Source organism: Sapajus apella, unplaced genomic scaffold (genome assembly GCF_009761245.1).
Source record: "Sapajus apella isolate SASKATOON/1434 unplaced genomic scaffold, GSC_monkey_1.0 scaffold40, whole genome shotgun sequence".
In the NCBI taxonomy this organism is placed as follows: Eukaryota; Metazoa; Chordata; class Mammalia; order Primates; family Cebidae; genus Sapajus; species Sapajus apella.
In genome coordinates this window covers 16,850,665-16,865,746 of record NW_022436980.1, presented here as the reverse complement: position 1 = coordinate 16,865,746, position 15,082 = coordinate 16,850,665, and the positions used below count along the sequence as shown (strand labels likewise).

At 34.1% G+C, this 15,082-nt stretch overlaps 1 long non-coding RNA gene across 1 annotated transcript in view; it reads right to left on the bottom strand.

The window, feature by feature from the left end:
• LOC116565532 overlaps window positions 1–15,082 on the bottom strand; it is a 235,256-nt gene that overhangs the window by 47,442 nt on the left and 172,732 nt on the right. The window contains exon 2 of the long non-coding RNA XR_004275489.1: window positions 9,076–9,081. This is a non-coding gene — a long non-coding RNA (uncharacterized LOC116565532). The remainder of the gene's footprint in view (window positions 1–9,075; window positions 9,082–15,082) is intronic.

Here is a 15,082-nt window from a genome sequence, read left to right as displayed (position 1 = left end):
ATATATATATATATCTTTTAGGAAACTGTGAAAAGACATAAGGGATTTAAGAAAACACCTTGAATATCTCCAATATTTAAATCTGAAAGAGATAATGATGTGCTGAGAGAACAGGGAAAGCTGGTGTTCAATCTAAGTACAAAGACCCAAGACCCAGAGAAGCTATGGTTTAGCTCCTAGCCCGAGGCTCAAGGCTGGTGTAAGTCCAAGAGTCCAAAGTTCTTAACACCAGGAACTTCAATCTGAGGGCAGGAAAAGATGAAGGTTCTAGTCACGATAAGAGAAAGGATTTGCCCTTTCTCTATTTTGTGCCTTTTCTCTATTCTATCTGGGACCTCAATGGATTAAACAATGCTGACTCACATTGGTGAGGCCAGATCTTCTTTACTGTTTACTGATTTAGGTGTTAATTTCTTCTAGAAAAAAAATCACAATCCCAAACAGAAATACAGTTTTATCACCTATCTGAGCAGCCCTTACCCCAGTCAAGTTGACACATAAAATAAACCATCACAAGTTGAACCCTTGTCAACTTGTCTCCTGTTAAAATCTCCTTAAGCCAAACTTAATCTCCATATAAACACAATAATAAGGTCATAATTTCACTTAATATTATACAAATATCATGCAATTCAAAACAAGATGCACTAATCCCTTCCCCAGAAGAGGAGTTAATGGCCTTGAGTAATGGTTACTTTTCTCTGGATATCTCATACCTTAAATACTATGATATAAAATTAACAATATTTAAATACTGATATAAAGTTAATACATCTTATATTACGTGATAAGAAAACAAAAGTGTGAAGAAAACAAAGACATTCCTTAATTCATGTATATGTACACACAAATAGATATTAAAAATAAAAGGAGGACATACTTATGACAATTATAGTCCTCATTTATTTAACTGCTCACATGGCCATAGCTGGTACTTACAATAATCACCTTCTTCTACTACCCATTCTATATTTCCTTCGTCTTTCACAAGAACCTTAGCTTGCCATCATTCTTTACCTCGTGGCAAAACTGAAATATTCATCCCTGAAGATTCTGGACCATTCATAGTTTTGCCTAGATTGGGTTGTTGCGGTTTTTCATTGACCTTAATTACAAGACATGATAATACTTATAGACCACCTAAGAGATCTCCTGAATTGCTACACACTCTTTCTTACCTCCATTATGAAGTAGTAGTTCAATTTATTCTTCAGACTCAGGATCAATCACCCTAGCCAATGCCATAACTGCCTTCATGGACTGTAGAGTCAGAGGCTTGAGGAACCCAATGTGGCTGGAAGTCTTAACTTCAATTTCAATAGAATTGTAACTGTGTCTTCTACCGGAAGTATTTTTTTCCTCTGGAGTTAAGACTTCTGGGAAAGCAAAGCATAAAGCTGCAGGAAGAGAAAACAAAAATTTTGCTAGTGAGTCACTAGGGATAATAGTGATGCCACTCCCATTTTTTACCCTTTGATTTCTGAACTTGTGAATCCTGGCTGTGGCTGAAACAGGTACTATGTATTGAACACTGACTCAGAGAATATACAGTCTTCTGGAAAACCCTGAACCAGCCCTGCAAAATATTGTACCCAGCTGGCACTGTAACTGAGTCTTCAAAAGTCACTTCTACCCTTCTATCAAGCCAGATGCTTCAGGATCGTAGGGAACATTGTAGAACCAGGAAATTCCATGGGCATGACTCCACTGACACACTTCTTTGGCTGTGAAGTAAGTACCCTGGTTAAAAGCAATGCTGTGTGGAATAAAATGGCAGCTTAAAAAACATTCTGTAAGTCCATGGATGGTAGTTTTGTCAGAAACACTGAATGCATGGAAGACAAATCCAGATCCAGAGAGCCTATTCCAGTAAGGACAAAATGATGTCCCTCCCATAATGGAAGCAGTACAGTGTAATTTCCCTGCCATCAGACTGTTGGCTGATCACACCAGGGGATGGTGCCATATTGAAGTTTTACTATTTGTCTCTGCTGTTGACACATTGGCCACTCCAAATTTGGCATAGCCAGGCTAGCCATGGTGAGCAAAAATCCATGTTGCTAAACCCATACCTAATCTCCATCCTTGCCTTCCTGGCCACTTTGTTCATGAGCTTATAAAGTAATGGCAAGGCTGGGAAAAGAGGCTGACTAATATCCAAAGAATGGATCATCCAATCCACTTGATTATTAAAATTTTCTCTTGAGGTCTTTCTTTGGTGAACATTAACATAAAACACAATTATTTCACTTTTGGTGTCCATTCAGGGAGGTCCTTCTACATATCCCCTCTCCAAATTCTTTGTCACCAATTTTCCAATCATGTTCCTTCCAAGTCCCTAATGATCCAGCCATTTCTCTATAGCCCATTAACCACTATACAATTAAAGGTCTAGCTGGCTTTTTTAAGCAACCAGGGATGACACTTCAAAGTCCTACCCACTGGGATGATTCCTCTTCACCACTATCTTTCAGAAATGTCCCAGAAAGCAGCTGCAGTGCTATAGCTATCCACTTTTAAATCATGGGGAGCTCTCCATGAGCTGATTTGAATCTCAGGTTAAAATGTTGCATATGATCTAAGGAAAAACAATTTTTTAATTCTCTTTTCTCACTTATTAAAATATTACATTAATATGCACATTAAAGTATTCTTATGAAATACCATTGGCATACTTAACTAGTACTCAATTGGTCCTAAAATGTGGTTTTCTTCTGCTTTCTAAATTATATATGTATTCTAACTGAATGACCTTGTTCACTTTACTTGTGAGCTACTTACATGCTAATGCCTTTCAAATGGCAAAAGTCTCCTTCCAAAGTTTTAGACCTGTATTTCAATCATCTATGAATTATACCTCCACCACATGTTCCATGGTTACCTCAAATCTAAAATTGACTTAGGATTTATTTCTCCCAAATCACTGATAATTCCACTGGCTAAGCTTAAATCTTATAAAAATCTTGTACTGCCACAAACATGCTGCAATATCATGCCTCCAAGTCTTAGCATTTTTTCTTCTCCTGTTTTAATGGTAAGCCTTAAACAATTTGAATACTAGTTTCTCTGATGCTCACCATGAACATTCCGATGACATCCTAGGTAGTATAGATTTTTATATTTTAATAATTTATTGACATTTACTTGTTTTTATCTCTGCAAGGCAAAATGTCCCTCTCTACATGCAACCCCTATTAAACCAAACCAAACCAAAACAAAACAAAATCTTAAATCTGTTTTTTGACTCAAGAATCAATCCAGGCTATTCTCCCTAGGCTATACTTTAATATCTTCAAATATCTCCACATGCCAACGTATTTTCTCATACTTGGATTCTACTTCTCTCCATAGTCTCATCAGTAGAAAAGCTTACTTAATCCAGTTTCACAGTTTAATGGAATTCTGTGCTGGCCACCTCCACAATGTACAGTTTAACAGCGAAATCCATGTGTACACTCCCAGCTGAGGTTCTTAGGGCTCTGGATAGAGCTTGCACTGCACTTTTTCACTTCTCTGAGAAGAATATTTTTGAAGCCATGCATTACAAATGACTTTTGTACCATGTCTCTCTTCCCATTGAGCTTAACTTCTTCAGTTGTAGTATGCATATCTTAAACATTTTGTTTCAGTAGTTATGATAATGCAAGTTCTATTGTGATGCCTTACCAATTTCTTTTTTAACAAAGAGTTAATAAAGAGGTAGTAAAACCCATGCACTAATCTTTATTGAAAACTGTGCTGGCAACAGATGTGTTCCTGGCTATATATATGAAGCCCTATTGTATTAGTCCATTCTCACACTGCTATGAAGAAATACCTGTGATGGGGTATTTTAGAAAGGAGAGAGATTTAATCGACTCACAATTCTGAATTGCAGGGGAAGCCAAAGAAACTTATAATCAAGCCATAAGGCAAATGAGAAGCAGGTACCTTCTTCACAGGGCAGCAAGACGAAGTGTATGCACGCAGGGGAAATGCCAGACACTTATAAAATCATCAAATCTCATGAGACGGACTCATTATAATGAGAACAGCATGCGGAAACCTCCCCCATGATCCAACTACCTCCACCTGGTCCCACCCTTGACATGCGTGGATTCTGGGGATTACAGTTCAAGGTGAGGTTTGGGTGAGGAGACAGAAGTAAACCATATCACCTGTTACATACCCACATGCCTTGCCCAGTACCAGTAAACTCAATTCCTTCAAATGCAGGAGTTCCATCTCAGGACATAAGACATATATTAGCTACTGGTCACTCTCTGAGCAGCACATTGTCAACTTCTCACTGTTGAGTGCCCTTTTGATATTTCAAACGTGTAGAGTGACAAGTGAGACGCCACATCTATTTTGTTTACCATTGTGATAACGTTTTTGACTTTTTCTCCTCAATTATAGTTGGGCTTGGCAGAAAATTGCAGACTCAAAGCTATTGTTTTCCTCACAGCACAGTTATTATGTTCTTTAACTAAATTCAGGTATCCTCATTAAAAATCCAATGTTAATTTTACAATCACTTTTTCCAGGAATCTTACAATCTCTCTTTGTTTTAGGCTACTTTACTTCTGTATTCATTGTATTTTAAAACACTATGATATATCCATGTGTAGACATACTTGCCATTTTATTTCACTCTGACTTGGTATTTATTAAGCTATTAAACCTGATGACTAATGCCTTTCCCCAGTTATAGGACATTCTCAGTCATTATCTCTTCAAAAACTATCTTACTATTATTTTATTTCTTAACTGATTTAAAACATTCTTAGTCATACATTGAGTTTCATTGATCTATTCTGTTCTTTTTAATGTGATAGTTACCAATTCATCTTTTTGTGTAGTATTATTGTAATTTTCAATAGGGTCATCTTTTCACCAATTTGTTCATCACTTAGTATTACATGCTATTCAACCCCTGCATCAAACATTAATTCCAGGGCCAGAATGTCTGGCTACAAACCCTTGAGCAAGTTACTTCAATTCTATGTGCCTCAGTATCTCAATGAAGGCAATTATATTAAATACTTTGTTTTATTATTCTGGGCTAATGTTTGTATTTACATATATTTCTTTCCTTTTTTTTACTCATATAGCTAGTCCAGACTCTCAACTCCATTTATCTAGATTGTTCTAACAGTTTTCTATTGCATTCTTTGAAAAAAATGTAATTTTGTCTACAGTTTATATTCATCTCATATATCACTGCTCTATGCATGTTATTATTTGGCACACAATCAATCCTAGATTATTTTCTCAGGCTAAAGTCTACCTATCTGTCAGACATGTGGTACCCATCATTATACAGACTTATTTTTATGATTTATTTTTTTTTCCTATTTCTCTACCCACATACTTAATCCAGATGCAGGTTTTTATTCACTGTCTAACAAATACATCATATACCTTCTGCTCTGTATTTTTCTTGCTAATTAATTCAATTACTTTCAGATTATTGCAATCATTATTTGTGATTTTATATTTTATTAAAAGTGTTGGCTGGACACGGTGTCTTATGCTTGCCACCACAGCCCTTTGGGAGGCCAAGGTGGGCGGATCACCTGAGGTCAGGAGTTTGAGACCAGCCTGCCCAATATGGCGAAACCCTGTCTCTACTAAAAATACAAAAAAAATTAGCCAGGCATGGTGGTGGGTGGCTGTAATCCCAGCTACCCGGAAGGCTGAGGCAGAAGAATAGCCTGAACCCAGGAAGCAGAAGTTGCAGTGAGCTGAGATCGCACCACTGCTCTTTAGCCTGGGCAGCAAGAGTAAAATTCTGTCTCAAAAAAAAAAAAAATGTTGAGTACACAAAGATGAATAAGTCATGATTTACTCTAAATGCTGAAATCACAGACGTAAAACTATGTAAACAATTTTAGTATAAAGTGATATGCACCATAATGAAGGTTTTCTACTTCAGTCTGTACTGTAAAATGTCTATGCTTCTTTTAAATTATGGAATTTTCATATGCACTAAGCAGTTACAGAGAATGATATGACAAATATTATTTTTACTACTTTGAATTAGAAAATGTCTACATTTTGTCACATTTATTTCAGATCTTACTATTCTGTAATCAAATTAGTTTGGTCCAATTGTCTAGTCACTAGAGATAGTCATCCTTGTAATTCCCAAAGACATTTTTGTAATATTCATCTGCTACTGTAAAATATGAAAGAGGCTGTGCATGCTTTAGCTAATTTTTGACAGTACAAATGAGCCTAAGTGTAAGTAGCAATGACATTTTATTCTGAAAGTTTGGTAATAGATAAGCCCATATTAATAGCCTCCTTTAGGTTGGTGCTGACTCATCTTCACAATCAGAAATGCTTCAAGATTAACTGGCTCCTTGCATACAATTCATTTTCTAAGACTTGCCACATTTCTTGGCAAAAATTAAACCCTTTCCAGGATGACTGATAGAATGAAACTCTATTTCCTTTTGTAGATACTTCTGTTTCCCTCCCCCAGTAATGTGTCTGTCTCCAACTAGTCTGATATGTGGCCTAAATATTCGATAATAAAACTCTATGTGCCTGAGACTTTGAATGATTCAATTTTAAATAATACTGTATTTGGTACATTGTCATCTTTCCTCTAATAAAATTGATATGAAGATTGTCTCCATATCTTACCTATTTTTAGTTTTTTTCTTTATTAATATCTTTCTTGCAGCTATTGATCCAAACATACAAACCCAAGAAAGCCATAAACATGTGTTCACATATACCAAGACAGTGGAAAAAACTGAATAAAGTAATATATTTTAGGCAAAGTGTTGTCTAAACACAAATGTTGGAGGAGTTTATTTCCCAAATAGAATGTTGAACTACTCAGGTTGAAGTATAAAAATTTATTAGGGGTGTGATGGCTCATGCCTGTAATCCCAGCACTATGGAGGCTGAGGTGAAAAAATCACTTGAGGTCAAGAGTTCTAGACCAGCCTGGACAACATAGCAAGAACCTGTCCCTAAGAAAAACAAACAGGCAAACAAACAAAAATATTTACTAGGTTGAAACATGTGAAATTAATATATTGTCCTGTTTTCTTTCTTTATGTTTTATCTTTTTTTTTTTAATCTTTCTTTCACATAAACAATAGATTATCAGGAACATTTTCAAGTGTTTTCACAAAAAAATTGGATTGCTTCAATATACCTAAGGCTATCTTGACAACAAAGATTTGGAACCCAGTTTGTAAAAAGAAAAATTATTGGGGATCAAACCTACCTAAAGATAAAGTAGAATGCATTCCGTTTTAGAAGAAAGAGTATACATTAAACATTTTGCAGACATTTTATAGCTTCAATACTTCAATTATGTCCTAATCAGGTATTTTGTTACAGGCAAGTATACAAGATATTACAAGCAAAGTACACAAAACATATAACAATTGTATAGTATATTTTAAAATATGATATATAACACTTAAAATATACACCGATGTGGACCAAAATGAAATTAAAGGACAATGTGGTAAACGGGCTAAAGACATAAATCTACAGAGTTTCTAAAGCAAGCATTTAAAATGTGTATGTTTCGGCCAGGTGTGGTGGCTCACACCTGTAATCCAAGCACTTTGGAGGCCAAGGCGGGCAGATCACCTGAGGTCGGGAGTTCAAGACCAGCCTGACCAACATGGTGAAACCCTGTCTTTAAAAAATAAGAAAAATAAAAAATAAATAAAAATAAAAATAAAAATGTGTATGTTTCAGGTGAAAGAATCCAAGCCAGTCTTACTACAGAAAACAGAAAACTTGCATATATCAAAATAAACAATGATATATAAGGTAAATGTTATATAATATAAAGAAAATGTAGTCATGTTAATATATAAAACATAAATTAAAATACAAAGGCCAAAAATAAAAAAATAGTAACAAGCATGCTAATAAGGCTATGAATTCATAAACATATATAAAAATCTCTAACCTATAATACCTAACAACATAAACTTGTTAGAAACAAAGTACAAATGACATATTTATAACAAAAATATTTAAAATGTATAACCACAATGGAAGCTTTTAATATACTAGTCTCAGAAGTATTTGTGTTTCAAGGAAACAGAATTTTGAATTGTATTTGTAAATCTATGGAAAGCAATATTTTAATAAGTAAGAGGTATTAAGAACATATATGACCCTTTGCAGCCATGGGTCAATAAAATTAAAAGCTAGTTTCCTTGATGACTAATTGTTTAGACACACTTTCCAAAGGACTAAGAGGAAAACATATTATACAAATAAACAATATTTAAACAAAACCCACATATCAGCAAACAAACAAACCTAAAAATCATCAAAACAATCATCATAAATAATTGTCACTTATTCTGAAATTGTAGATGAGATAGTCAAATCTGAAGAAAAATATATTTTCAAAATTTTTAAGAATAAATAAATATTGAAATAACTATTAAAATTATATTACTAAAAAATTGTGCAAAAAAGTCTCTCCCTCCTCCAGGAAAAACAACAAAATCAGGTGATTTTACTGAAAATTCATAAAAATTCAAAAACTTAATGAATAGAAAAAATGTGAGATGTGTATACCACTCATTTTATGAGTTACAGTGTGTTGAATACTGTCCTCCAAAAATTCACACCTATCCATACCTCAGAATGTGACCTTATGGTCACAGGGTCATTGCAGATATATTTAGCTAAAATTAGGTCAATTTGGATTAGGATGTATCTTAAATTCAGTGACTGATGTCTTTGTAAGACAAAGAATAAGACTTAATCAGAGGATCAACATTGACACATAGCAAAGAAGGCCACATGAAGACAGAGGTGGAGATTAGAGTGATGAAGCTACAAACCTAACAGCCTTAAGAATTGCCAACAAATATCAGAAGCTAGGGAGGGGAAATGCAGGTTGTTTTCACAGATTCTTCAGAAGAAGCACTGTCCTGCTGACATCTTGATTTCATATTTCTTAACCTCCAGAACTGTGATGTAATACATTTCTGCTATTTTGTTTCGTTTACTTATAATAATAATTATTATTATTGAGACAGTCTCACTCTGTTACCCAGGCTGGAGTGCAGTGGCTTGATCTTAGCTTACTGCAACCTCTGTCTCCAGGGTTCAAGCTATCCCCCTGGCTTAGTCTCAGGAGTTGCTGGGATTACAGGCATTTGCCACCATGCTCAGCTAATTTTTCTATTTTTATTAGAGATGGGGTTTTGCCATTTTGGCCAGGCTGGTCTCGAACTCCTGACCTCAGGTGATTCTCACCCCTCAGCCTCCCAAAGTGCTGGAATTAGAGCCATAAGCCACCACACTCTGCCCATTTCTGTTATTTTCAGTTCTCCACCACCTAGTTTGTAGTAGTTTTCTTTCTTTTTTTTTTTTTGGCAGCCACAGGAAGCTAATGGGAGAGGGTAGCATGGCTATTCTCCTAAACCAATACAAGGATAAAAGGAGAAAAGTATAAGCTTATTTTACTTACGATATTAGATGAAAAAAATAATTTTTCTTTATATTGTATAAAACAGAGAAGATAGTAGGATACAGCTATGTGAATAGCTTCTAAAAATCAAGAAGAAAAAAAGTAAACAAATATTTAATTAAAGTGGAAAAATTTTTGACCAAAATATATATGAAAATATGTTCAACCTGATTAATAATGAAGTGAATGCAAATTAAAAGATTTTTTTTTTCTGCATCCAAGAAGATAGGCCAAAATTAAATTTCTTACTGCACTTGTTTAGAAAGATTAAAGGAGCAAAAGATACTAGCATCAGAGTAAACAGGCAACCTACAGAATGGGGAAAAAATTTTGCAATCTACCCATCTGACAAAGGACTAATATCCAGAATCTATGAGGAACTTAAACAAATTTACAAGAAAGAAACAATCCCAACAAAACATAGGCAAAGAACATGAACAGATCCTTTTCAAAAGAAGACATTTACGCAAACAACAAACATACGGAAAAAAGCTCATCATCACTGATCATTAGAGAAATGCAAATCAAAACCACAGTGGGATACCATCTTATGTCAGTCAGAATGGTGATTATTAAAATGTTAGGAAATGACAGATGCTGGTGAGGCTGTGGAGAAATAGGAATGCTTTTACACTCTTGGTGGAAGTGTTAATTAGTTTAACCATTGTGGAAGACAGTATGGCAATTCCTCAAAGATCTAGAACCAGAAATATCATTTACTGGATACATAACCAAAGGATTATAAATCATTCTACTATAAAGAGACATGCATGCATATGTTTATTGCAGTACTATTTACAATAGCAAAGGCTTGGAATCAACCCAAATGCCCTTCAATGATAGACTGAATAAAGAAAATGTGGCACATATGCACTATGGAATACTACACAGTTATAAAAAGAATGAGATCATGTTCCTTGCGGGGACATGGATGAAGCTGGAAGTCATCATTCTCAGCAAACTAATACAGGAAGAGAAAACCAAACACAACATATTCTCACTCCTAAGTGGGAGTTGAACGGTGGGAACACATGGACACAGGGAGGAGAATATCACACACTGGCCTGTTGGGAAGTGGGGGGAAAGGGAAGGGAGAGCATTAGGACAAATACCTAATGCATGTGGGCTTAAAACCTAGAGGACAGGTTGATAGGTGCAATAAGCTACCTTGGCACATGTATACTTATGTAACAAACCTGCACATTCTGCATTTGTATCCTGGAACTTAAAGTAAAATTAAAAAAAAAAAAAAGAAAGATGAGAGGAAAGTGAACCTTATATACACTTCCATTAGTATTGTAAGTTTTTAGAATTATTTTGCTAAGCATCTTTGCAAAATTTAGAAGAAAATTATACTTACTCAGCTATTATGCTTACAGGAATATATTTTTATGTACACAAAAAACACGTATGTGTTTTAATGTCAGAATAAATATAATCTAAAACTAATATGTATTAATATATACTTTGGCATAAGGAAATGTTGTAGCTGGTTTGATTTTCTATCAAAACCACTCAATAGTATTTATTGCCATACAGTGAAAATGAATACACTATGTTTAAACAGATTACATTTTTATATATCAAAGAGGTTACATTTTCTAACTCTAATGTTGAGTCAGAAAAACAAACTGAAAAATAAGCCATAATTTTTTCACCATCTTATACATTTTAAAAGGTTGATAATATTTTTAAGATTTTATATATATATATATATGTATACATATTCATAGAGAAAACATAGAAAGCATAGATTAAATAGATAAATTCTAATTGATGGTAATTATTTCTTCCAGTGAGAGGTAAGGTAATAGGATTATACTTAAAGGGAAACAAGGGAAAAGTCAAGCTGATTTTTACTATAAATTTTAAAAATAACTCTAAATTTTATATTTTATGTTTATTCCCCCCTATATATATCAGTGTTTTTGGTTTTCATACTACACTAACTTGATTTTTACATATATTTTAAAGTATTCCCTAATTTTATTGCCAATTTCAATCATATTTTCCCACAATTGACTCTTCATTTGAGGCTCTGTGACAAATCTACATCTCTTCCAATTTCCCTTTGAATTTATTTTAATTTTCTCCTATGAGAATTTTTTCATCTCCTTGAGTATACATAGTTAGTTATTAAATTCTCTTTTCTGTTTTCCTTTAGATGTTTTAATTTAAGTCTTTATTGAATTTGTGCTTAAAATATCAGGAGAGAAAAATAAACTTATGCTAATTTTCAAATGGCTGCCATACCATAAACTTTGAGAAAAACCATTTTTGAGAAATCACCTATACCCTAAGGAGACGAAGAGAAAGTAAACAAAAATTAAAAAAAATAAATGACTCTTCCAAAAAGAAATGCTCAAAGTTTAACCTACATTACACATGTGTACACAATGAGTGTATATCCTACAGACTACATTTTCAAAATTTTCATTAAAAAATTAGGACATTCCAGCCTGGCATGATGGCTCACACCTGTAATCGCAACACGTTGGGAGGCCAAGGTGAATGGATCACCTGAGGTCAGGCATTTCAGACCAGTCTGACCAACATGGTGAAACCCTGTCTTTTAAAAATACAAAAAATTAGCTGATTACGATGTAGGGTGCCTGTAATCCAGCGACTCGTGAGGCTGAGGCAGGAGAATTGCTGGAATCCGGGACGCGGAGGTTGCAGTGAGCTGAGATTATGCCACTGCATTCCAGTCTAGACAACAAGAGCAAAACTCTGTCTCAAAAAACAAGAACAAAAGAAACAAACAAAGAAAATTTAAGACATTCCTTTAAGTGGCCTAATAGGAAAATGTAAGCCCTCACAAATTACATTCTGTCTTCTAATTCAATTGTTTCTGAATAATGGTAGGAATAACTTTTTACTTATACATAATCAATTTTCTGTTTTTTTTTTAACTCATAGATGTATTTGCTTGGATCCAGATATTTGCATGTCACCTTATTGCAATTCATCGCTATGCAAACTGTGGCACACAGTAGCAGCATGGTCATTCAAAACATTTTTCTGACCAATGTGATGAACTTTTAGTATATTTTCAAAGCAGGATAAGGTTACCTATTAGATATACTATCAATAGACTAGAGCTACTATTTAATCTTGGATTCTGACAAAATACATGTTAATCAACTGCTTGAGCCACAAACCAAATAAACTATCAGTTCTTTGTTTTCGTTGTTACAATTTCTTAAAATCTTTCATGAATTCCCCTTGAATTTTCCCATTTAAGTGACTAATTTATTCATATTAAAGCACAATGTTCTGATGGATTCATAATGTCCCCTAAAATCAACTCTGATCTATCTCAAAATAGGGGCTATAGTACTCTCAAAACAATTGTGCTGTATCTTAAAAATTTACGCTAATCTAATGCTTTCTACAATGCACGTATACTAAGCATGTTATATGTAAGCCTATGACTCAAACAGATTGGTTTCTTTGAAGATGTTCTCGTTGTCATACTTTATTAATGAACACTATTACCCTAAATTTTGGTGATACCTTGTACAATTCTATTCACCTTCTTATTTTTAAATAGGCACTTTTTACCACTTACAACTAACAATCCTAGTCCCTCTTCTCTGCATTTTCTACTTAGAATTATTGTAGTTCTTCTCCAGCCATGTATTTGTAGCATTCATTAAAATTTCTTGACTTGAGTACATCTCACATTTCCCCTCAAGTATGTGTTTCTTGTCTTCACACTACACAATTCATGTTTTGCCAGAGGCTCACTTTTTGATATCAAAATATATTAAATATTATTTAGGATACTATCTAATGCACTATTTATGCTTTTTCCCTTCTAAAATCATTAACCAGAAAAAGGCAAAAATACCACATGATCCCAAAGTCTTTTGATCCATGAACAAGACTTCAAAGCTTGGCCTGACATTTACACCCATACAAATCAAAACACTAATTATGTTCAGCAAATGTGAGGCCCTGTCTTTTCTTCAGACTTCTATTTCTGGATTTTATTCTCCATGTTACGGGCCTAACTATCTTTTCAAAAGATTTTACCAATACTTGTAAAGACATGTATAGGGCCACAGTGCTCTCCACACATTGATCTCATTTTGCTCTAGTTTTATGCTTTAAGTTTTTCTCTTTACCACTTCATCTAGATTGCAAAGTAGTTTTGCAATTGTGAATAGTGCCTTACTCTAATTTCTATGTCCCTTATACTTTTAGAACATGCTAATTACCTTTGGGATTCTGTGATCCTTGGATGTTTAATAAGTTTTGGTAAGATATTGCTTTATATTGCATTACTCTATATTGGTTTTAGATACATAACACAATGGATTTCTAAAATCCCACATAAGAAATGAAATCAATACTGTTCAATTACAGGTCCTGGTCCTGGTAATAACCAAATCTTATAGATAAAATATTGTCACTAACCATAATGCTTTCATTAGGGAATAGAATCATAGTTCTCCTATTCTGTCAACACGTATTTTCTAGTGACTGGCAAAGACTATTCCTGAATAAATGAACAAATGAGGTGGAATGAAGTGAATAAATGGAATAAATGAGAGAATGTGAATCAGGTTGGATGGTGCTTCTTTCTCCAAAAGTTCCAATTTACTTTCCACAAGAAGATGCTCCTTTTCTTTGTATTACTCTGATTATTCAGAATTTTTTGATTTTCACTTCCTCTGATGCCTTTTTTTCTTTTCTTTTTTAAAAATCAGTTTTGTGAAGTTAAAAAATCATGAAAAATGTATAAGTGACTTAAAATGGCTCATAGCTCTGTTGTTCAAGTGGAAGAAATTGAGTACACAATTAAAATATGACATAGCACCTACAATAAGGAGCAGGAGAAGTAAAGGCCATTGAATATTAAAGATCACTTGGAAAAATATTCATAGAGAAAGGAATATTTACACGGTACTATGATTAGGATTTCTGCAGCCAGTTCATAAGGAGCATAGATTCCATATAGACCAAATAGCATGTGCAATGGGATGACAGAGGGAGATATGCAATGACTTCTCCAGGTTTGAATTGTGGGAACTAAAGTGGGACTTGTGAAATAAGAGGAGAATAGGTTCCACAGAGATAAGGGACAAGCTAATGAAAAAGCCAAAGAGTTTGAATACTACGTGTAGGCAACAAGGAGCTCTGAACATTTTACAAGCATACAATGACATGATTAGCTTTGTGCTTAAGAAGAGAACCCAGGGGGAAGTACACATATTGGAACGGAAGATAGAGAGCTTGAAAGCAGGTTACTCAGGCCAGAGATAATAAAAATTCTAACAGAGGCCGAAAGATTTTGCCGATACTTGTAAAGACAAAATCTATAAGTCACTAAATGACCCAAATTAGAACTGTATATAAATAAATATGAGAAGACACTGAGATAAAAACACAAATATTAGCATATGTGCTTTTCCTACATATACATGGCCAAGTTTACTAATTACTTCAAAATAAAGCAAAACTGAAATTCCATTTAACACCTCCACATGTAATATATATATATAATATAGATGGTACATATACAGGATGTAATATATATACATACACCCTGTGTGTGTGTGTGTGTGTGTGTGTATATATATATATATATATATATATATAGGGTAAGTGTGTGTGTGTAAA